The following is a 23,635-nucleotide window of genomic DNA, read 5'->3' as shown; positions in this document are numbered from 1 at the left end:
CACAGATTAGTTGAATTACGCTGAGTGATAGTTTCCCACTAATCTAAACCATCAATTTAGAAGGTCCAGTTGGAGTACTGACGTTGAAATAGGCTTCATGTATGTAAAAAGGAACCGCTTGGTCTGGCCTTTAATTTAGAAGAATAAGCCGAAAGAGAAGAAAAAGACAGCTTTTGCAATATTTTATGAACTGATTCGATTTGCAAGGCATTTCAAAATAAATTTTTTTTAATTTTTTTTTTCAACGTTTATTTATTTTTGGGACAGAGAGAGACAGAGCATGAACGGGGGAGGGGCAGAGAGAGAGGGAGACACAGAATCGGAAACAGGCTCCAGGCTCTGAGCCATCAGCCCAGAGCCCGACGCGGGGCTCGAACTCACGGACCGCGAGATCGTGACCTGGCTGAAGTCGGACGCTTAACCGACTGCGCCACCCAGGCGCCCCTCAAAATAAATTTTAAATCAAATGTTAAAAGCTACAGACGACTGTAAACATCATAAAAACAGAAAATGTTAGCAGTTGTTGGGCAACGATCAGCAAAATGGGTCAAGAAATTACTGCTTAATGTGATCTCCATCCTTTTAATAATGTCGTGCCACCTTTAATCTTGGTTTATGAAATGAAATTCTCAGGATGCCTGGGTGGCTCAGTCAGTTGGGTGTCCAACTTGGGCTCAGGTCATGACCTCACTGTTCAGAGTTCTAGCCTCATGTTGGGCTCTGTGCTGAGAGCTCAGAATCTGGAGTCTGTTTCGGATTCTGTCTGTCTGTCTCTCTCTCTCTCTCTCTCTCTCTCTCTCTCTCAAAAATAAATAAACATTAAAAAAAAAAGGAATGAAATTCTCTGGGAACAAAGTGATGATACAATGTATTCCTCTGGCAGGCGGCTGGGGTGTACAAGTCTGAAATTCACAAGGGGAGTTGGGGAGGCTTCAGTTCCAAGATGCTTGGAAGGGATGAGAACTGGGTGGGGAAGAGCCAGTGCAAAGTGATCCCTGGGGCTCAGAAAGGTGGGGGGCGGGGCGGTGGAGTGGTGGGGAGGAGGCGTGGGGAGAAGTCAAAACCGGATGCAGGAGTGCCCAATGAGATAGGAGGAAAATTGGGATTTCTCAGTGTCCTGGAAGCCTGGAGAAGGAAGCAGGTCCAGGGAGAGACAGAAATCAGGTCCACTGATAACTGCCAAGAGGTCAGCTAAATGACAGTCGCCTGCTGGGATGGCCGCAGCTTCACAGCAGAGGGGCAAGTGTCTGAGAGGAGGAGAGAGGAGAAATGGAAGGGTGTAGAATATTTTTTAAAGTTTTCGGGCAGAGGGTCCCGGTCATGGCTGGAATCCTAACATTTGCAGACAGAACGAACAGAACCCACAGGCCCCCTTGAGTAAATATTTAAAATATAAATGCAACTAACAAGCTGTTAAGGAAAATATGCTCTTTCCTCACATCTTGAAAAAAAAAAAAGATATTTTTGATGCAAAATGTTACCGTTAGAAGAAACAAAAGAAAGCCTATCCTGGGAATCTGTCTGAAGATTTTTTCCTACAACACATGTGACCCTACAGTTTTCCCAGAATGAATCTCAAAAGTTGTCATTACAATGATCTCGGAAGTTAAAAAGTGCTGCTTTTGTTAACAACCTGCAAGGCCAGGTTTGTGTTTGATGCTAGACTCTGGGAGGAAGGGCAAGCTAGATGAATGGCAGGACCCATTGCAAATGAAACTGTGGGGCCCCATGTTCAAAAATGATTCAAAATTCCCAGATGTCGGGAGCAGGGCATTACCGCAAGTGCGGAGACAGTCTGAGTGCGTGGCTGTGTGAATGGGGGTGGCACAGCCCATTCCAGGGGGGCTCGGGGCTCGTGTGGTACACCTGCCCCTGGCACCACAGTCCCATCCACACGTGGGGCAGAAGGGGAAGAAACTGAGGAGGTAAGGCTTGGAAGCTTCCAGCAAATACCAGCAAACATCAAATATGGAGTCAGATTTTTCATTCTAGTCTCTCGCCTCCTTCAAGCACGATGGTCCCCTTTTATTTATTTATTTATTTATTTTTTTAACGTTTATTTATTTTTGAGACAGAGAGAGACAGAGCATGAACAGGGGAGGGGCAGAGAAAGAAGGAGACACAGAATCCGAAACAGGCTCCAGTCTCTGAGCCGTCAGCCCAGAGCCCGATGCGGGGCTCGAACTCACGGACCGCGAGATCGTGACCTGAGCTGAAGACGGACGCTTAACCGACTGCGCCACCCAGGCGCCCCTACGATGGTCCCCTTTTAAAATCTCACCCCCTCTCCCCACACATCTAGTCAGCCAACTGTGCTCCACCTGGCCCCCCGCCCCCCCCAGGACACCTATCTCCTTATAACAAACTATATATTTTACTTTTATTAGTAAAATAATGCTTTCACTAGAAAGTAAGCTCCCTAGGGACACGTGTGTTTATGTGTTTTGTCCTAAAAACAGTGCCTAGCTCGTATTCAGTGCTCAGTAATCTTTGGTTGTGGATGGATGGATAAAGCAGAATGTAACAGATCAGTCTTGATATGAGGGCTCCCTGGAAAAAAAATCCCCAACTGCAGAATATCTCATCTCCTCTTGAGCGTGAGCCTTAAATCCACGCGGGGAACGCGGCTCTCTCTGCGGTCCCCTTTAAAATGCAAACATTGCAAGGGCTGAACAGTATTTAACACTAAGGTTATGTCAGCATTTTACTGCTTTCGGCCCCAGACGGTAGAAAGATTCACAGAGCAAGCACTGGTGAAAATGTCGCCTTGACAGTCGACAGCGGAAAAACAGCACGCATTAGGGGGTGGCTGAGCTGAAGAAAAGGCTACATCGTAAGGATGGTTTCACCGAGGAGGTCAATCAGACTCCAGGGCAGAGTGTGAGCTCTGGATGCTCAGGGAGTTCTCACTCTGACGGCTCGAGGGCGGGGGGAGGGTGGTCTCTAGGAAGGTCTGCTTCTCCAGGGACGCTGAGGTTCATGGGCTGTCCGGAGGGACCAGGATGCTTGCAAAGTGATGAGGGCTGGGGGCGGGTGGTGGTGGGAAAGAAGATGGCCGTTTAAGGGGGAAATGCCCGGGACCAGAAAGGAGGAGACAGTGAAAGAGGACTTCAGCTGCCTCCACCTGGACCTTGAACTTCCTGGTTGGGCTCTCCTTTCCAGCTGGTCTCCAGGCTCAGGCACAAGACCCTGAGGGCAAGGCATCCCCTGCTGGGAACCGAAACCACTGGATCCAACAAGGAGCCAGCAAGGCCCTGCCAGTGATGGACTCCAACACAATGAAGGGTTTGACCTTCACTGCCCGCCTGCAGGTACCCACCCACCTTCGCCCCACGTGTTCCTTATACAACCTGCAAGTAATTTCAGGACTTGGGAGACGGTCTTTGAGACCCTAGTCCCCTGTCTTCCCGGTGTTGGTGTCAGCCTCTCGGAAGTAAATTCCTTTCATGTTCCACCACCTCCCGTGTCTCTACCCTTGGATTTCGTCAGCAACAAGTGGCCGAAGCGAGTCTATTTGCGAGCCCCAGAGTCGGGTGCCCTTGCACCCCAGTGCCCTGCCTACAACAGAGAAGCTCGAAACAGGTCTTTTCATTTCCGCTGAGTCATCTGAGCCTAAGTAGGAGGCATGGACTTTGCAACCCACTTCAAGTTTATGGATACAATCAGCCTTGTGTCAATGCATCTTCTGTGTTTATTAAGCGTCAGAAATAGGGGGAAAGCCAGATGAAGAGCTCCTTCCCCGATACCCACATTCTGTGGTTATTTCTGACCTTACGATCTACCAGAGTTGAGTTCTACCTACAGCTTTCATGGAACGGGGAACTCTTTGTGTTTCTTTATGGTTTGAATTCTAAGCCAAGATTATGTCTGACTTAGGGGTCTTCTCATAGCTGCCTGCCGGGGGAAGATAAAAGAGTGAATAATTGGAAAAGGGAAAAGAGAAAATAATATAAGTTAATCTACACTGTCCAGCACTCCAAGTTAAGAGTCGGTCTCTGTGTTCGACAGTCCTGATTCTGGAACCTGGAATTGCCTGAACTGGGATAAAAGCCTCAGTCTTTCACCCCCTGCTCTGGATTCCGTTCGTGCCTGTCAGCCTTCTCCATGGTTTAGGGACATGGCTGTTCCTCAGTCTGGATACGAAATGGAAAGAGAGGGACTCCAGGGAGTTATCATTTCTACTTCTGAGCCTGAAACATATTAAGACAAAAAGCAAAAATCGTTCATCATTGCCTGGAAATGATCGCGAAATTTCCCCTTAGACATTCAAGGTTACATAATTGGACAATTGTGCCATGCAGAATATGTCAGTCTTCTGTATCATCATAATATTGGCAGGAGGAGAGAATCTTCGGCAGACCATACCCAGCCACAACTGGGGAAACATTCCAAGGTCAGACTAAGGAGTTCTAAAAGATAACTGTAGCACTTGCTAAGAACCCGTCTGCATTTCGACAGCACTGGGGAGAGAAATAAAGTTCCAACACTGTGTAAATATTCACCACTCTTGTAAAGTATTAAAGAAATGCAGTGGCCCACCTCAGGGTGGGAAGAGGGAAAATTTTGCCCAGCAGTCCTGAACAGGACTTCACCTTTAGAAATGCGAATAGTTCCTGTAGCATTTTTCCTCCAGGATAACTCACTGTTTGTTGTTGTTGTTGTTGTAGTTCATAGGTAACCAGATCAAGGAGAGTCGGATACAGATCTGATGGAGAGACTACATGAAATCCTGGAGTCAGAGTGAACGGGACTTGGGGGGTAATGTCCTCTGCAAGAGGATGATGCATATTTTGTGCAGAGGGGGGTAAATGAATATATGTGACCAAGAGAGGGCACTGATAGCTGGTATTTTTGCTGCCAGCTATTGGCTCCTTTGTACTGTGGGAGTCCTCTGCCAGCTGCCTGTGTGAGCTGTAGGATGTAGGCTACATCTTAGCAGAAGCTTTAAGAGCCGTTGGATGTCTGCCTCACCTCCCTTGTTATTTCCCTTTGGCCATGACCATGGCATGTCCCAAGGGAGGCTACTCCTCCAGTTTTGGTCCTAGAATGAAGATACACGAAGCTGACCCAGCAATGGCATCGAACGTGAGCGAGAGATAAACCAGAGATTTGGGGGGCGTTTCCGCAACAATCTATAGTGAAAATTGATGGATAGATTCTGTAATTATCCAACTCTTTGCATAGCTGATTATTCACATAAGGAGAGAACAGCCTGCGAAGCATCAGGTCAATACGGTCAAAGCTTTACATCAATTCAAGTTTTTAAAAAATCTGAAAGATGAAAGTTTGGCAGCATGTAAACAAAACATTTGGATTACAGACTGAAATTTGGGCTGAGTTGATGATGTTGTCTTGCCCCTCCTTAAGATTGTTTGACTGTAATCATCATGTTAGGAGAATTCTTAATGGTTTCGAATTTAGGAGTATGTGAGTAATTAGAACTTGCTTTCACTCTGCCTAATTCTCATGTATGTTGCATGTGATTTTCTCAGAGAGTAATCAACACTGACTTCTTCAAAGGTGAAGCAAACTTCAGAAGGGTTGTTAACTGAACATCTGCACCCCGGGAGTGGGCTGTCCAACCAAACCCGATTCAAATGCTATTTGATTTCTTTCCTGTTTAGTACAAGGTAGTTTTAGAAAGGAAAGATTGGTGTTCTTTTTTTCTACTCCTCTTTTTTTCCCCAAATAAAAGTATGAACACTTCAACAAGCTCCTCTTTTTTTTTTTTTTTTTTTTTTTAAATCAGCGTTAAAACTAACATATTCAAAGTCATTTGTATAAATTGTGGGGAAGGTTGCTGACTTCGTGTGATCAGTGGGCTCTGAACAGAAGTTTGATAAAGGCTCTCAGTGCGCCTGTAACAGCATCAATAACCTTGGCCTTTGGGAAGGAAGGCTGGATGAGGACGGATTGGTGGTGGCTCTGGCCAGTCAGGCTCCCCCACTGCCAGTCGCGGAGGCTGCTGTGTCTGCCCGAGGCAACACCGCCCCCGTGCAATTAACAGAGCCACAACGAGAACAACTGTTCCTCGCCTCATTCAACACCATCATTCTGACCTTGCTGCTAACTCTTAATCACTTCAGTAACGCCACATGCTGCCGTCTGGACTTTTTTTGGAGACATGCTGGAATGACAACATTTTCCAAATAATTATTCAAGATGTGATAAAATCCATAGTTTCCTTTTGCAAGTTTCAACATTTTTAATTGCAGGTGTTTGGAAAGTCAACATATACGAACGGAGTCCTGATAGTAAACAGGCGTGTTTGAATCCCCTAAAGTCGATAGGAAAAATGTAAGCACACAGATACCTTATGGTCCCTTGAATATGGACATTGTATATTCTCTTAAGTATAAAACAGAAACCCACCATGCATTAATTTACTGAAGTGGGTTTTGATCTGTGTATGTATATTATCAATCTATTTGTCTGTTTTATTAGGGCAATGCTAGCTGCTGTAACAAAGAAACCCAACATTTTGGTCGTTTAATATGATGGGATTTCTTTCTTGTTCGTGTAATAATCTGATGAAAAATTCCTGGTCAGTAGGTAGTTTTTTTCTAGCTTGTGATTCAGAGACCTTAATACTTTCCATCTTGTGGGGCCACGAACCCTGGGAGCTCTGATAGTTCAAAGTATTGTTTCCAACCAGCAAAAGGGCAAGAAGACAGTTCAGAGGGCTCATGTGCCTCTAAGTACCCAGCTAAGAAGTGACACACATCACTTCCCTTCATATCTCAATCGGGAGTACTGGTTCATGGCCAGACCTGGGTATGAAGTTGATCTGGAAAACATTCTAAGTTGGGCAACCACCTACGAAAAAAATCTCCAAATTAAACTGTGGAAGAAGGAGCACCGTTTGGGGTTCATAGCTAGTTTTTGCTTCCACAGTCACCTTGCGGGAGAATATGTTTTTAAAGTTTCTTTCTCGTGTATTTAAGAACATTGGTCTTTTTATGTCAATGTTATGTCTATTCTGTTTCAAAATTCAAGGGGCAACTTCTGCCTGCAGCATTGAATTATTAATAATCTGACTCCATCTTCCTATACACAAAATTTGTATTTTGTATCGTTGTATACAAAAGCATTGTTGTATAACACTTGCTAATTAAAATCCATCTACTATCACTGGGCCCACTTGGAGAGTTTCAGGCTACACTCATGATTTGGGGTTGAAGGTAACATGAAAATTACAAACTCCTTCTTTCAGATACCATAAAAATATTAAATCTGATGACTTCAGAAACTTATTCCCCCAGAAAGAATCTAGATAATTTCCAACGATCCCGTTCATTCAGAAACATTTATTCTTCTACTACTAGACGCCAGGCATGAAGACTCATTTTGTATTTCTGCTAGTGTAAAATATTTAATTTAGTTACCTGCAACTTTTGATGTAAATTTGTTAAGAATTTTCCAAAAGGAACTAAACTGCATTAACTGATTCTGTATCCCTCCCTCCAACATACTGACCTGGTTTTCCTTTTCCTCCAAACACCCTGGGCTTGTTGGTCAACCAGGGAGCTATTCTCCTAGAAGTGCTCTACTTAATAAAGTGTAAACATTAAGCTGATTTTCCTGGTGTGGGGCAGAGACTCATAGACTCAGAGAGCACGCTCCTTACCCCCCTCCTCCCAACTCCTTGTGACTTCCACTCGCCCAAAAGATCTGGTTCTTCAGCCATTGAGGGAAGGAAAAGCCATGTTACTGAACAAAGGCCTCCTGTCATCATTCCTTGATCTTCCCACGGTGCCTGTCTCAGAGAGGGACACTTTGAGAAATGGAGTAAGACGTCCATACTAATGACTTGGTAATAAGTCAAATTGATTTCCACCTTTTTTGTTGTTGTTGTTTTCAGCCAAATTGCAGAAGAACTTAATTAAGTTGTCAGCTGATAAAACATTAAAAGTAATTTTTGATGATAGATTATAGTATGATTTCTGGAGGGTAGATTTGAAGAATTCAAAGAATGGAGTGACATCGTTACAACAGTTTTCTTCCATTTCCGTCTATTTGTGTGGATGAATTCTCTAAGCATTTGGACTTATAAAACAGAAAAATAGGAACAGAATTGAGACTGAATCTTTTTTTTTTTTTTGAGCCATAAGCGATTTTTTTTCCTCCAGAGACATATAAACAAAAAGAAAAAATGGAAGAAAAAGAAAAAGAAAAAGAAGAAAAAATTACCCATCTCACTAAAGATCCATTTTTCCATAAAATGTTATGTTCTTCTTATAATTATCAAAATTTGTGAGACATTTTCATTTTTGTTCCTTTATGCAATGGTAATTATTGTGATGATAACTAAATCCAGAAGTAATTATTCAAACTGTAGAGTAGGGTATTTAAAATATCACATGATATTTTAGAAAATTAAGTTTAAATACATGCCCATATTTATATTGTAGAGAAGTATAATGGAAATGCAAATTTAATGAGCAAAAGAAATGATATGAAACTTCTGTAAGAGAAGAGTTTGTTCATGTAGTTTAAAAATAGCTGATGGTGGATATTAAATCATTTTGGAATTTGGATTGCACTGGATATATTTAAAAGAGAAAATATTAAGGTTTTGCTTTTAGTTTCCAATATTTACAGGACGTTTGAAACTATAGCCTTGATGGGGCACCTGGGTGGCTCGGTTGGTTGAGCATCTGACTTCGGCTCAGGTCATGATCTCACAGTTCGTGGGTTCGAGCCCCACTCCAGGGCTCTGTGCTGACAGCTCGGAGCCTGGAGCTGCTTCGGATTCTGTGTCTCCCTCTCTCTCTGCCCCTCCCCCGTTCATGCTCTGTCTCTCTCTGTCTCAAAAATGAATAAAAACATTTAAAAAAAATTAGAAAAAAAACTATAGCCTTGTAATTACTTAAATTTATATTAAGACATTTGGATATTAACATAAACAAGTGTCAAAAGAAGCATTCACACGTTCATCATTCTTTCAGGAGAAACAGTTGAAGGTACCGGCCATGGTGCTGGTGTATTTCCACGTGCACATGGGAATAAAAGCACACAGTGGGGTGACATACGGATCCTCTAGCTCTTACTCAAAACTTCTGGGGCTGGAGATGCAGCTTATGTTACAAAGGGAAGATGGTACCTACTCCGTGGAATTTGTAATATCCTGTGATGGGTTAACAACGGCCAAGACCCTTTGCCACTTCTCCCATTGAGAGATAGAGTCGGTTTCCCTCGTCCTCCAGTCTGGGCTGGTATGTGACTGGTTTGGGCCACTAGAAGACATTGTGAGTGGCACTGTAGACTCTGAGTCTGTTCCCTAGGAAAGCTTCAGCCTTCCTTCAATCTTCTGGAGTTCAGCCTCTCAAAATCCCACTATCATGTTGAAGGAGCCCGAAGGAGTCACATGGAGAAGGTTGTGGTGGAGACCTGATTCATCTCAGTGAGAGGCCCAGCTCAGGCTTGGCTGCCAGCCATGTGAGTGAGCCATCTCAGAAGTCCCAGCCCAGGTGAGCCTCCAGATGACCACAACTCACCAGGTGCACCAGGCGGGGCAAAAGAACCACCCAAGTGAATCCATCAACCCTTTGTCTCATGGTGAGAGAGAGATCGTGAATGGTGGTTGTTGCCATCAGTTTAGGGGGCTCTCATTGCATAGCAAGAACTAACTGGTCTATGCCACCAGTGGGGTCTAAGGCAGCACCCTGTGGCCAAACACATTAATATTTCTGAAGAAAAATCTAGAAATAGTCACAATGTGGGATAATAGAGATTGTAACTAGCCTCACGTCAGTTCATGTCAAGTGTTCGCTAAAAAGTTCATTAGGTCATTTTGGTGTTGTTGTTGTTAGCCACATGAGTTACGAACAGAGTGGGTTTTGGAGAATCTTGGATTCTAGGATTGTAGATGTATTCAACTCACATTGTGAATTTAAATCTGTTACTTTAAAACCCAGCCTAGAATGCTCTGTTCTCCAGAAAGCTGTCGCTAAAACACCTCTCACACTTTCCCTGCAACTTTGCAGCCATAATGCACACTCAAAGGCACCTTTGCTTTTCATTTTTGTACCTGTTCTTGTTGCCGCACTAGATCATGAGCTGCCTCAAGGCAAGGAAATCTTCTTCACCTCCTCTGTCCTTTTGGGAGTCCCAAACATCAGGCTTTGCACCCAAACACACCTACCAGGTAGAACTTGTCATTCTCAACTGTCCCAATGTCTCATCTTTACCATATTGTACATATCTATAATTACCGCCTGTTTGTAGGTGAAGAAACTGAGGTTCAGAAAGGTTAAATGAGTTTCCTGAAGTCACACAACTAACAGATAACAATGCCTGGCTTGAAACCCAGGCAGGTGAGTTTTGCAGCAATAAAAATGTGGTCTGCATTTTGGGTTTACTTTTTTAAGCTCACTGATCTATTTTTTGTCATTTCTACACCCAACATGGGTCTCGAACTCACAACCCTGAGATCAAGAGTTGCAGGCTTACGGACTGAGCCAACCAGGTGCCCACGGTCTGCACTCTGGATAGCCATGATCTGAGCTGCCTATCCCAACAGGTAGTCATTTCTCAAGTCAGAGGAGGTTATATATGAACTTGTGCTTTTCCCTACAAAATTGGCTACATTTCACAAATCTTTATAAAGCAGCAAAATACCGTGTCAGTTACTCAAGGTGATACAAAAACAATTGCGTATTCAGGAAAATCACTCAGAAGTCAAACACACAGATATAAAAATACATATTGCTCAATTAATTTTGTTGAATCATTGAATGAACAAACTGCCAGTTTGATTTCCCTGGCTCATCTCTGAAGGAGCTCACAATTCCCTCTATTAAGAAAATAAAACATGTATTTATTAAAGTGGGTGCTCTTATAAAAGCAGGACAGCCCGATGAGAGCACAAGGCAAAAGAATATAAGCTTTAACAACAATCAAAGTATACCCAAATAATGCTTATCAGATGTGTTTGACCAAAATATATTTTGTATACTTAGGTATCACGTTTCCTCTTTTCTCGGACACTCCAGACCTTCTTTTTCTCTCGATTCCAAGTCCCTTTCAATGCCAGCTTCCCTCCAAGGTTTCTCCTGCCCCTCTTCTTTCTGCTGGTTGTGTGTTTGTACCACCGACTCTTCAACCTGAACTGGTGACTGACCCTTTGTCCTCTTCTTCGAAACTTACTGGTTCAGAAATCTTCCCTCCTGGTGGGCAGTTTTCCATTTTATAACACTGCCTTCTACAGAATCCAGATTCTTTTTCTTGCAGCGCACTGCTATTACGACATAGCGCGTGGTTGTTTCCAAAGTCCGTCGACGTACCTACAACGAATAATTGGGCTCCTTATTTGGGGAACAAACTCTTGCAAAGACATTCTGCATTCCACTTGCTAAATCATGTAAAACAAGGTGATGCATCCGAATGATTAGTAATAATCACTCCTATGTAAACATCAGGCAGCTTGATCATTGAATTGGAGCAGCATTCCCTTAGTATTTACATAGAAGTTATTAAAGGCTAAGGTTTTACGCTTATGGTTTTACATTAATAAGGCTCAAATGCAGAAATAAGGTTAATGTTTGTATTTAAAAAAATTTTTTTTAACATTTATTTATTTTTGAGACAGGGAGAGATGGAGCATGAACAGGGGTGGGGCAGAGAGAGAGGGAGACACAGAATCCGAAACAGGCTCCAGGCTCTGACCTGTCAGCACAGAGCCCGACGCGGGGCTCGAACTCACGGACCGCAAGATCATGACCTGAGCCGAAGTCGGACTGAGCCACCCTGGCGCCCCGATATTCGTATTTTCACATAGCTTCACTGTCAGTGCATGCTTCCCCACTTAAATGGTTAACACCGCGAGCATTGTCTTAAACGCACACTTAGGCTCCTGCCGAGGTCATATATTTAAATAGTATTGGTGATAAAATATGTTTTGCCTTCAAAGACTTATTTTTGAAATAAGAGAAGTTTTCAAATTTCAAAAAATATGCCCATTTGCTGCTCACTTTTATTGTACTAAAAAAAAAAACACCTGAAGGGTTGCTTGCTTCTAGATGGTCTTCTATTAAAGATGAGTTGTGTTGACAATAAAAATCACCCTGTGATTTGCAGCGGATCAGGATTTTCGCGGCCTGTCTGTGCCAGTGCTGTGAGCTGCTGGCGTGAGGGCTTCGCTCAGCGAGCACCCAGAAAGGTGAATAATAATTTCCATTCGGGGACGGTCACCTCCACCTCTACCCAGAGGTCGGGTCACAGCTGGGCCTCACTTTTCCCTTCGGCTTTCAGACAGCATGAGGCAGTCTCCCTGGTAAAGTTGCTCAGAAAATTCAGGTCCGTTTGTAGCTTGTTATCTGAGAAAGGTAATGCATTTCCTTAAGGCGGTCGGCTCCTAAAGGCTAAAGGGACCATAACCAGTTAACGGAACTAATTAACCAGCCCTGGGCCCCCTCCGGCGCTGTTTGGGGATGTGGGCTGGGCCTCAGGGACCACGCTGAGCACACAAGAAGTGCATCAGGACTCACAGGATGTCACCCGCTGCATTAGATGGCCCGTCATTCTGTGGTTGCTCTCTACTCGAGCTCAGCAAGGGTCATAAATTAATTGTACCAAGGTGCCGAGGGACAAAGGACAAGATTGCTTCACAGGCTGGAGATTGCACCTTGATGAAGTAGCTGACTGTGCTCACACTTCTTGGACAGCTAGTTTATTAGGAGTATGTCTTTGTCCTCAAAGGCCGTTTGCTTTCTGCAGAGAGGGCTGAAAACTCCTCTTACCCAGTCCCCGAATAAATGACCACGGGGAGGCTTGGGTGAATGTCACATGGACCCCAGGCGCTGTTTGTCATGTGGATGGAGAGGAATACGGGGTGCAAAAGACTAGAGAGATGATTTCCTTCTTAGGCCTGGAAGTTTAGATTTTAACGGAATGATCCAATCAATAATGACACTACCATTTTAGATGTTGCTTCCACTAAGATTAGGTCCCACTGCCTGTACCGGGAGATCGAACTGGCAGTGGTTTACATGAGATAGAAATGTTACTCGTCTCACCTACAAAAGCAGTCAGAGATGGGCAGTAAGGGCACACCTGGGACTGTTCTCCCAAATCTCTAAGCCCCAGGATTTGTCTGGCCCACATCTCTGCTATCCGTAGAGCATGTCCCATAACCTCAGCATCCTGCTGAATGCCAGAGCTCCAGCCATCACAGCCACAGTCCAGGGAGGAAGATCACCTTCCTCCATTTAGAGATACTTCCCGGAAATTGCACAAACATTCGACTTACATTTCCTTGGCCAAAATGCACGGCCACGTTTAGTGTTGACGGACTTGGCCAAATAGTCACTTGGCTTGGTGGCAAAGTGACGAAAACGTTGGGGTTCTTATTACTAGAGACATGGGGAAGTGGATGCTGAGAGGCATCTAGGAATTTCCTGCTGCATGTCATTATATCGCCTTTCCGTGTAAACCACTTTTACTAGGACCTGCTTTTGGAGAACACTGTTCTTTTTCAAAGCAATCATATTATATAACCTTAGAAACAGAATAAATGAAGAACATTTGCCTATTCATTATGATGATATATAGAGTCACATCTTGGCTAGAAATTCTTTGAAATCCTATAAAATGCACTAATTATATATTGAATCATCAAGCTTATAAAAGAAACTTGACTCCTATAAAGATAACCATGGAATGAAAATAAGATTCTCACTAAGCTATGTGGAGATACTTTCCATCATTGAAATTTATTTTGTTAAAAGAAATAGCAAAAAAATCTGGGAGAGAAAATTATATTTACCCATCTGAAAGTTCTAAAACTCAAACCGCTAAAGCCTTTCGTAGTACCAATAAGAATCATGTCATGGAAGAAAAGTTAACTTTATTTATTTGAAGGGGGGGGTTACCTTTATTTCTCTAGTGCCCCCCACACCCCATTTACACACAAAATAAAAGTTTATATTTTGAATCCTAAATCTTTTTGCTAGGACAATTCCAACTCCAGGACTCCATTTCCCTGGGTCATGCTGGTTCCGTTTGTTTTTAAAGGGAAGTGTGTATTTTAGCCCCGGGGAGACAGGGATGATGGATAGTCTCAGACTAGAGGTCAGAAGACTGGTTTCTATTCTCAGCTTCCAGCATTGATTTGTGTGGCCACAGGCTACTTACTTAAAGTCTTTGGTTTTGTATCCATTTTCTACAAAGCTGGGCTACCTCCTTTTGATATCTACTCTTCACAGATGGTGAGTATTGGGGAATTCACTACGAAAACCCTTGACAGCTTCGCATTCTGAATGCTGTCCATCCCAACGTTTCTTCCGTCGGTAATTCCTGTGCATCACACAATCAGGTGCATCTGGAATGTTCTTTCTTGGCATGCCTTCCTCGGCCCGGACATCTGAAGTACAGTCTCAGCAGCTTCAGGACTTCAAGGAATTGTCTGGATACAGGACCACTCAAATTTTAAGAAACCCGTTTTCCCGCATTGGCCGCCAAAGCCTGGGGAGGCAGAGTTCAATGGACACTTTCTGTGGAGTTAGACAAGACCGAGAGAGTTCGACCAGAGCTCTGGGAAGTTCAATTCCAAATCTCAAACCTGGGTGGAGATGTGGAGGAGAAGCACCTGGGACTTTCCCCTGCTGGCACAGAGCAAGCATGAGCTCTTTCTTCTCATGTGGAACAGATCTCCTGCCCAGTTAAGCATATGGTGGGATTGTCAATGGCCCTGTTGTCATAAAGATTGAAGATAGGACTAGTCATGTCAAAATAAACCAGCCTGCTAAGAACACTTCGGTTCTCCTGAAATGTTAAGACTTTCTATATTTCCTTGATTGGAAAACCAATCCTTTAAAATATTTTAAAAGTTCTGTAAAAAATGGGAACGTATGGAAGGCCGGCATGATAACTAACCTGCAGAGAACTTACAGTTGCTTGTGAAACAGACCATCGACTGTGCACAGGGTTCCTGGGAGTGTAAGTCCTGAGAACTATCATATTTGAGACCAGAATCAACTTCACTGTACATCGACTTGAGAGCCAGACAGACCTAGAGTAAGTCTTACCCTCACCTTTTACCATTTGTGTGATTGTCAGCAAAAGGAAAGAAAGGAAAAGGGAAAAAAAATCTCTGTGAGCCTCAGTTTCCTCATCTGTAAACTGGAAATAATGTCCGTCTTCCAGGGTTGTGAGGGTTAAGGACTTAATGGGCAAGAATGCAGCAAGGCTTGAACATAACAAATCCTCCAAATGGGTATTTTCTTCGTGTTCAGAAGTTGTCTCAGCAGAAGCAGGAGGCGCCTTCTAAGCAGGTGGCACGACTTTATGCTCTTACCTGAACAACTTCGACTCCCTCCTTCCAATTTCTGTAAAACACATATGTAGCAAAATAAAAGCCCCAGGTCTATCATCAGCGCAAACCTCATCAAGCCCAGACTGAGCCCAGACTTTGTCCATTTCTTTGCTTTTTCTTTCTGCGTATTTGGAGTAACATCCTTATCTCATGGACGTTTAAAGAAAATGTTAAGGCAACCGTGGCTGGTGCTGAGGACACAGGACTCTGTAAAAGAGGGAGAAGAAACTACAGATGGGCCTGTGGCTTAGTTCTGCCACCTTGAGAAACCCGGGTCAAGGATCCCTGCAGTCTCGGAGCTTCAGGACTGCACGCAGGACTCAGAAGGGCCCCTGACTTTGTGCCCTCCGAGCACCCTGCAGCTGTGTCCTAGTTCACTCACAAATGTCAATGTCAGCTCTAAGGAAGCCGGAGGCTGAGCTGTGCGGCTGACAACCGGAGCCCCTGAGTTGCTTCCTTTCCCCTCCTTGACATGCTGGAGGGGCCCAAGGATTTAAGAGTTAACGAACGTGCTTCGGAAAGCTACATCATCCCGTAGAAAAGCCCCTTGACATCCGCTCCAAGAACAGGAGTGGATTTCCCTGTATTGTTCTTCCCAGATCCAGAAACCACGTTTTCCATGTTCTTCAGCTACGCATCATACTCTTCTTCTAGACACGGAAATAGTTTCGCTGGGGAAAATACACAAATTCGTGGCAATTGTATAATCAAGCAGCTGGAAAGAGAGCACGCGCCTCTGCTGATCTTCTACCCACTTCCATTCTCTGCCTTCGCACAGCTCAGCTCAGAACAAGGCACATATGTCAGAGGCTGCGGAAGGAGCCGGAGCCTCCTTGTGCCAAAATTCCTTTTAGAATATTGGCAAAGATCTCAAATGTCAGTGGGTAGGAGAGCGACAGGGAGAGGTTTGTGGGTGCGTGTGTGTGAGAGAGGAATATGCCTGTTAGAGGAAGAACCGGTCCTCGGGCTCCTTTCGAGCCTGTTTCCGGGGTGGGGAATAATCCCCAACCCCCAAGGTGGCTCGCTGGCCCTCCCCATGTGAACGCGGCCTGTTGAGAATCCCCTCCGGGGTCAACCGACCTTGAGTCCACTTCCAGAAGCTTTTGCGACTCCCGTGCTCCTCAAATAGCTGCCCCTCTACATGTTCTCAATTTCCCCTGCAAACTGGCTCCCCAGATGCCTCTCTCTTCACCTCCATGTGACAGATGCCTGTTTAATCACCAGCACATTTTCTGAATGTGTGCTGAACTCGTGCCCTTAGGACACTAGCCCCTGTGGAATGCGTGTCCACGCGACAAGGGGTCATTATCATTATTCTTTCCTGGCTGGAGGTGGGTGGGAGATAAAATAAGGCTCCCCTAGTCTGTAAGCAGCCTCGTGGATTGTCCTTCCTCCTGAGAAAGGTACAGGGATCAGAGAAGAACAGGAGGCAACGGAACATCTAGAGAAGGCATTTAAGAATTTGGGGCGCCTGGGTGGGGCAGTCGGTTAAGCGTCCGACTTCAGCCAGGTCACGATCTCGCGGTCCGGGAGTTCGAGCCCCGCGTCGGGCTCTGGGCTGATGGCTCAGAGCCTGGAGCCTGTTTCCGATTCTGTGTCTCCCTCTCTCTCTGCCCCTCCCCCGTTCATGCTCTGTCTCTCTCTGTCCCAAAAATAAATAAACGTTGAAAAAAAAAAAAATTAAAAAAAGAATTAAAGAGCTGTGGGGTGCCCGGGTGGCTCTGTCGGTAAAGCGTCCGACTCTCGATTTCAGCTCAGGTCATGATCTCACGGTTAGTGGGATCGAGCCCCACGACAGGCTCTGGGCTGACAGCTCAGAGCCTGCCTGGGAGTCTCTCTCTCTCCCTCTCTCTCTCCACCCCTCCCCCACTTGTGCTCTCTCTCGAAGTAAATAAGTAAATAAACATTAAAAAAAAGAATTCAAGAATTGCAATTTAATACAATAGTACAGTGGAGAAAAGTGCCCTGGAGGGAGACAGATGATGCCTCTCTGAGGCTTACCCCTTGGGCAGCTGTGACTGAGTCAGGGAACTGTCCAGACCTCGGTTCCCTAACACGGAAAAAGGGGAACAAAAAGTTCAGCGTGCAGATCTGTTGAAAGAATCACTAACTTCACGCCTTGGCACATAGTGGCCTAAATGGTGGCTGTCAATATCATTGCTGGAGGGTGCATTTGGTGCATTAGCACTAAAAGTGGACAAAATTGAGGCAAACAAGTAAAATAATAATTATATACATCATCAGGGGATGTGTAATCTTTTGAAAGCATTTGAACGTATTTGCTAAGAGCTCCCAAAATAGGATCCATGCCATTTGAACCATGGCATCTTTTCCTGTGAATTTGTGTTAAGAAAATAATTTTAAAATGCAGTATGTTTCAGGGTGCCTGGTGCCTGAGTGACTCAGTCGGTTGAGTGTCCGACTCTTGGTTTCAGCTTGGATCATGATCTCAGGGTCCATGGGATCGAGTCCGCTGACAGCTTGGGATTCTCTCTCTCTCCCATTCTCTCTCTGCTCCTCCTCTGCTCTCTCTCTGTCTCTCAAAATATATAAATAGACTTAAAAAATGCAATATGTATTATGACTTTAATTTATGACGGTTAACCCAGTGCATGGTTAGATGAATAAATCAGTGCATCAGAATATAGTCTAGACACGAGACCCACACTTCTGCAGTCACCTGGTATGTGCCCAACAGTGACACTGCTATGCAGGAGAAAAAGATAACCTTTTTGATTGCTGGCACTGGGCCAACTGGATATCCATAGGGAAAAAATGATTCTCTAGCCTGATGTCACTCACACTACACACAAAAATCAATTACAGATGGAGTACAAGATAGCAAATGCAAATAATAAAATAATAAATCTTACCAAAGATACTACAGAAAAGCGTATTCATGACTGTGGAGGAGGCTTAGATTTTTAATACATACGATATGCTAATCATAAAGAAAAAATGATAAATCGGCACTACATTACAATGAAGAGCTTTGTATATCAAGACACCATTAACAGATTGCAAGGGAAACCCACCTATGGAATGACAGAACATTTACAGAACACACATCAAAAAAAAAAAAAAAAAAAAAAAAGACTTGTATCCACAATACGTAAAGAACTTCTCCAAATCATCAAGAAAGCAGACAGGCAACCCAAAGGGCGAGTGGGCAAGAGACCTGAACAGGCACTTTACAAGGTTACTCCCAACGACAAGTAAACATATGACAAGACGCACAAGAGACAACAGGGAAATGTGCGTGAAAATCACAATAAGGTATCACCCAAATCGTGATTCGTGATCTCAAACCTCAAATTCATGAGGACAAAAATCCCAAGGGTTGGAAAGGATATGGAACAAGTGAGGGCCTTGTAAATACCGCTGGTGGGAGCATAACTACTTTGGAAAGTGGCTGGACGTACCGTATACCCTGTGATCCAGCAACCCCACGGCAAGGCTGCGCACCCCGTAGGATTGAACTTGTACGTTCATCGGTAGACATGTACAAGAGTGTCCATAGCAGCTGTGTTTGCAACTGCCCCGAGTGGAAACTATCCAACCGTGCATCATTCTCCAGAGGAACGGATACATAAAGTGCAGTATATGTGCGTGCAGTGCTAGGAGGCTATGTGATGAACCACTATGCCCACATGAACGTCTCAAACACAACATGGAGGAAAAGAAGCAGACACAGCAGGTAGAGGTAATCTGCTTTAAAGGTCAGGCAAGTGGGGCGCCTGCGTGACTCAGTCAGTTACGTGTCTTGACTCTTGATCTTGGCTCAGGTCACGATCTCACAGTTTTTGAGTTTGAGCCCCTCGTTGGGCTCTGCACTGACAGTGAGGAGCCTGCTTGGGATTCTCTCTCTCCCCCGCTCTTTCGGCCCCTCCCTTGCTCATGCTGTCTCTCAAAAATAAATAAATGCACTTAAAAGAAAAGAAATTCAGGAAAGTAACTACTCTTGAGTAAAGAAAAGCACCTGAGAGACCCTCTCTGTGCTGGTAATACTGTGTTTCTTCTGAGTATTGCTTACATGGTGTGTTCACTTTGGGAAAGTTCACTGATCTCTATCCTCATGATTTGAGCGCATTTCTGGGTGTGTGTTGTGCCTCAATGAAAAGTTTAGCCCCCCAACTGCAGTATGTGTGAAAACATATGTGCACATATCCCCACCCAATTTCATTAATACCAGACTTGGGAAACAGCCCTCATGTCCTGTGATGGTTCATGTTATATGTCAATTTGGCTGGTTACGGGGCACCCAGATATTATTATTTTTTAATATTTATTTATTTTGAGAGAGAGAGAGAAAGAAAGAGGGAGGGAGGGAGGTAGAGAGATAGAGAGCAGGGCGGGGCAGGGGGCGGGGGGAAGAAAGAGAGAAAGAGTCCCAAGCAAGCTCTACACTCAGCACAGAGCCAGACACGGGGTTCGATCCCATGAACTGTGAGATCATGACCTGAGCCGAAATCAAGAGTCAGATACCCAACAAACTGAGCCACCCAAGCACCCCTGGTTCAACATTATTTCTGAGTGTGTCTGTGAGGGTGTTTCTGCCTTAGATTAGCATTTGATTTGGTAAATGAGTGGACATCATCCAATCCATTGAGGGACTGAGCAGAATAACAAGGCAAACGAAGAGAGAATTGTCTCTCTCCGCCTGATGCTTAGAGCTGGAACACAGTCTTCTCCTGCCCTCAGACGGGGACTTCCATCATTAGCACCCTAGAAGATTCTCTGGCCCTCAGACTCAGACTGGAGCCACACCACCAGCTTTCCCAAGTCACCACCTTGCAGACCGCAGGACCGCTGAGCCTCCATAATCACATGAGCAAATTCCGTACAAAAAAATCTCCGTCTATATCCGTATTGTCTTTATCAACTATTGGCTCTGTTTCTCTGGAGATTCCTGACTACTACATTCCCACATTAAATTTTCATGAGATCTAGAATAGCAACCCTGCCCTAAAATTTCTCGCAGCCATTCTAGCTGCTACCCCACATGAGACTTCGTTTTGGGCGCCCTCTGCCCTACCCTGTTTTACATTTGCAACTTGTCTATTGTCTCATCAAACAAGAAATCGACTAAACCCTATCTGCACTGCTGCTCTGTGGTAGATTGCCATCTGAACTGATGTCAGATGTCTCAGTCCCTCGTTCAGTTGAATCACAAACAGGTGTTGCTACCAGGACAGCTGGGTGGCTCAGTCGGTGAAGCATCTGACTCCTGATTTTAGCTCTGGTCATGAGCTCACGGTTCGTGAGTTCAAGTCCCTTGTCAGGCTCTGCACTGACAACACAGAGCCTGCTTGGGATCTGGTCTCCCTCTCTCTCTCTGCCCTTCCCTTGTACTCTCTCCCTCTCTCAAAAATAGATAAAGGAACATTAAAAAAAATGCAAATAGTTATTGATACCAATGTAACTTGGAAGTTGCTGATGGTCATTATTCTTCCACGGGAATCCAAAGAGACCAACACAACTCATCGATATTTCCAGTTGTGACTGGTGAGGCAGAAGACAGGATGGATTGGGCAATGTTGTAGAAACAGCCTAAAAACTCTCAGTGGCTAACTGACGAAGGTTGTTCCTTGTCCATACCGCCCATTGTAGGCTCTGCTCGTTTGAATTCCTCAGGGATTCCATGCGTTCCCTGCTTCCATCATCACAGATGAGGAAAAAAGGGACCAGGTGCTGGCTTTTAAAGCTTCCATCCAGAACACTTACATTTCATTGCCAAAGGCGAGTCACGCGGGTCTCCTCAAGGACGTTCTGTCCTTCACAGGAGGGGCGCTGAATAAGCATGGTGCAAACTGTGACAAGGGGGCAGATGGAGGGAATAGGGGAACGTAAGAGACTGACAACAATCACATCTATTTTTCCCCAGGGATAGTTTGAGAGGGGAGTACCTAAGTAACGAGGGAGAGGATGCACACCCAGCCTGGTCCTCAACGGGTGACTGTCCTCACCCTGGATAACAGCCCAGCCAGATAACAGTATTTGAATGAACTCTGCAAGTTCCAAGGGGCTTCTGGGGTGATCGACCATAACTTAGTTCCATTTTCTTCTGTTTGTCCAATGGAGTTCCTCAAAGAACACCTAGAGAAGAAATGACCTAATCACAATGGTGGGAAATGATCTCTTGGTGGAGATGTGAGGGGTTTTGTGTATATCTTAGCTCAAAGAGAAGAACAGTCAACTGTCCATTAAGTAGGCGACTTGGTGATCTGTAAATAGTTTTCCTCGTTCTTCCGGGAGACAGAAAGAAATTATTTCTTTAACGGCAGAGCCACCTTAGGTTAAACCTTAGAAAAGGCTGACTTTGCATTTCGTTGTGTAAGGAGGTGGTGAGGTGTTAAGGTCCCGATAAATGTAGTATCCTTGAGTCAATTGAGGGATTCTCCCCACCCCACCGCCAGCCAAATTGGGAAACAGGTAGCAGAGGCTTTGCTCATTAGGCAACAGTCAACCTCTTCCTTACACGGGGACTCCCCCGAGCGCCTGCGCGGCCTCTGCAGACCTATAAAGTTTAAAAGAAAACAAAAGAAAAATGAATGTTATCCTGCAGATGGTGCCTCAATAGAAGCTGTTAATTTTATCGGGTGAATTATTTTACCATAAACGTAAGTGTTGGCATTTTCTAGAAACCCTTGTTTTGCCTGGGGATCTGATCGAGCTGCTGCTCAACGCTCACCCCGCTCAGCTTGCGAAGGGAGAGAAACGACTGTAAATAGCTTTGCGTCTCCTCAAACGGGGCCCTTTCAGACTGTGAGGCCGAGCCTCTAATGAAAGGGGGGGTGCGGGCCCCAAACTCCAGGCGCAGAGTCGTTTCTCATAACATTAAAAGGATGTTTTCTCGGGGCGCCTGGGTGGCGCAGTCGGTTAAGCGTCCGACTTCAGCCAGGTCACGATCTCGCAGTCGGTGAGTTCGAGCCCCGCGTCGGGCTCTGGGCTGATGGCTCAGAGCCTGGAGCCTGTTTCCGATTCTGTGTCTCCCTCTCTCTCTGCCCCTCCCCCGTTCATGCTCTGTCTCTCTCTGTCCCAAAAATAAATAAACGTTGAAAAAAAAATTTAAAAAAATAAATAAATAAAAAAATAATAGAAGGATGTTTTCTCTACCAGGTACCATGCGCCCTGAACGTACTGTTTCCTAAACAAAGCGATTACGTGCCAAACGGTGCGATTTATCTCGTGGGAGCCCGGATACTCGCCTCGTAGTTCCTGTTGTAATGATCAGCTCTGGATTTTTCTCGGTAGTCTTTGCCTCTTTGTTTTCATCCCCATTTCAATATTCTTGCATCAGAAGGACTCAGAGGCTATGGCCCTGCTCGGGAATTAGCTTCCATTGTGAGTTCATTGTCATTTTTTTTTTTTTTTAATCAAATCATACTGCAATACAGACCTGTTAGCAAACTGTTTCAAATTCAGTGACATTTTTGTTTCATTCCTCCCATTGATTTAAAACCAAGATATTATTCTATTGGTGCCTAATTATTGCTACAACAGGTTTCAGAATAAAATTGACCAAGTAAAATTTTTTACGGTACTAAAATAAAGATAATACAGAATTGACCATTTTGACCCTTTTTAAATACACAGTTCAGTGGCATAAAAGAAATTCACCATGGTCTGCCAACTGTCACCTCTGTCTAGTTCCAGAATTTTACTAACTAAAATTGGACGTGCCTAACGGTTCAGAGAAATCTCATTTCCCAGGGAAAATGAATGTCTGAGGCCAAATCTTATCAAATGGTATTCTGTTGTTGTTGTCGTTGTCGTTGTTGTTGTTTGTTTTATGAGAATAACTTCTGGAGCATAAGGATAGGAAATCAGAGGGATTTTTCCTTTGGAAATCCCACGCACCTCCCGAGTTCTGCCCCATGCTCCACTGAGGTGGTCTCTGGGATGACACCATCCCATTCGCCATGGAACTGCTACCTTGGCCCCGGGGGGACAGCCCAGAGCACTCTGTCCCATGCACACAGTTAGAGCTAAAGAAACAACCTGCATTTATGGACTGTTCTGTGGCTCCCTTTCCGGCTGCACCGCTGGCCACCCCATTCGTCACGAGGACGTGGAGTCATGGGGTGGCATCTCCCACAGCATGGAGAAGCTTGAGATTTTTGATAAGAGCAGTTGCGAGAGTGAGAACTGAGTTTCACTCCTTTATTTAACCGGAAGGTTGTCCTAATTCCCCGCCAAAGAGTGCCGCGAGTTCTGCCTTCTGACACCCAACTGGGCTAAGACATCTGGATTTGCTTTCAGAGGGAAAAGGAGCAAGACAATGAAACAAGCATCTTCCCAAACGTAACCTTTAGGTTCCGG

This window comes from Leopardus geoffroyi, chromosome A1, assembly GCF_018350155.1.
Source record: "Leopardus geoffroyi isolate Oge1 chromosome A1, O.geoffroyi_Oge1_pat1.0, whole genome shotgun sequence".
Taxonomy (NCBI): domain Eukaryota; kingdom Metazoa; phylum Chordata; class Mammalia; order Carnivora; family Felidae; genus Leopardus; species Leopardus geoffroyi.
Note: the sequence above shows the minus strand (reverse complement) of the source record.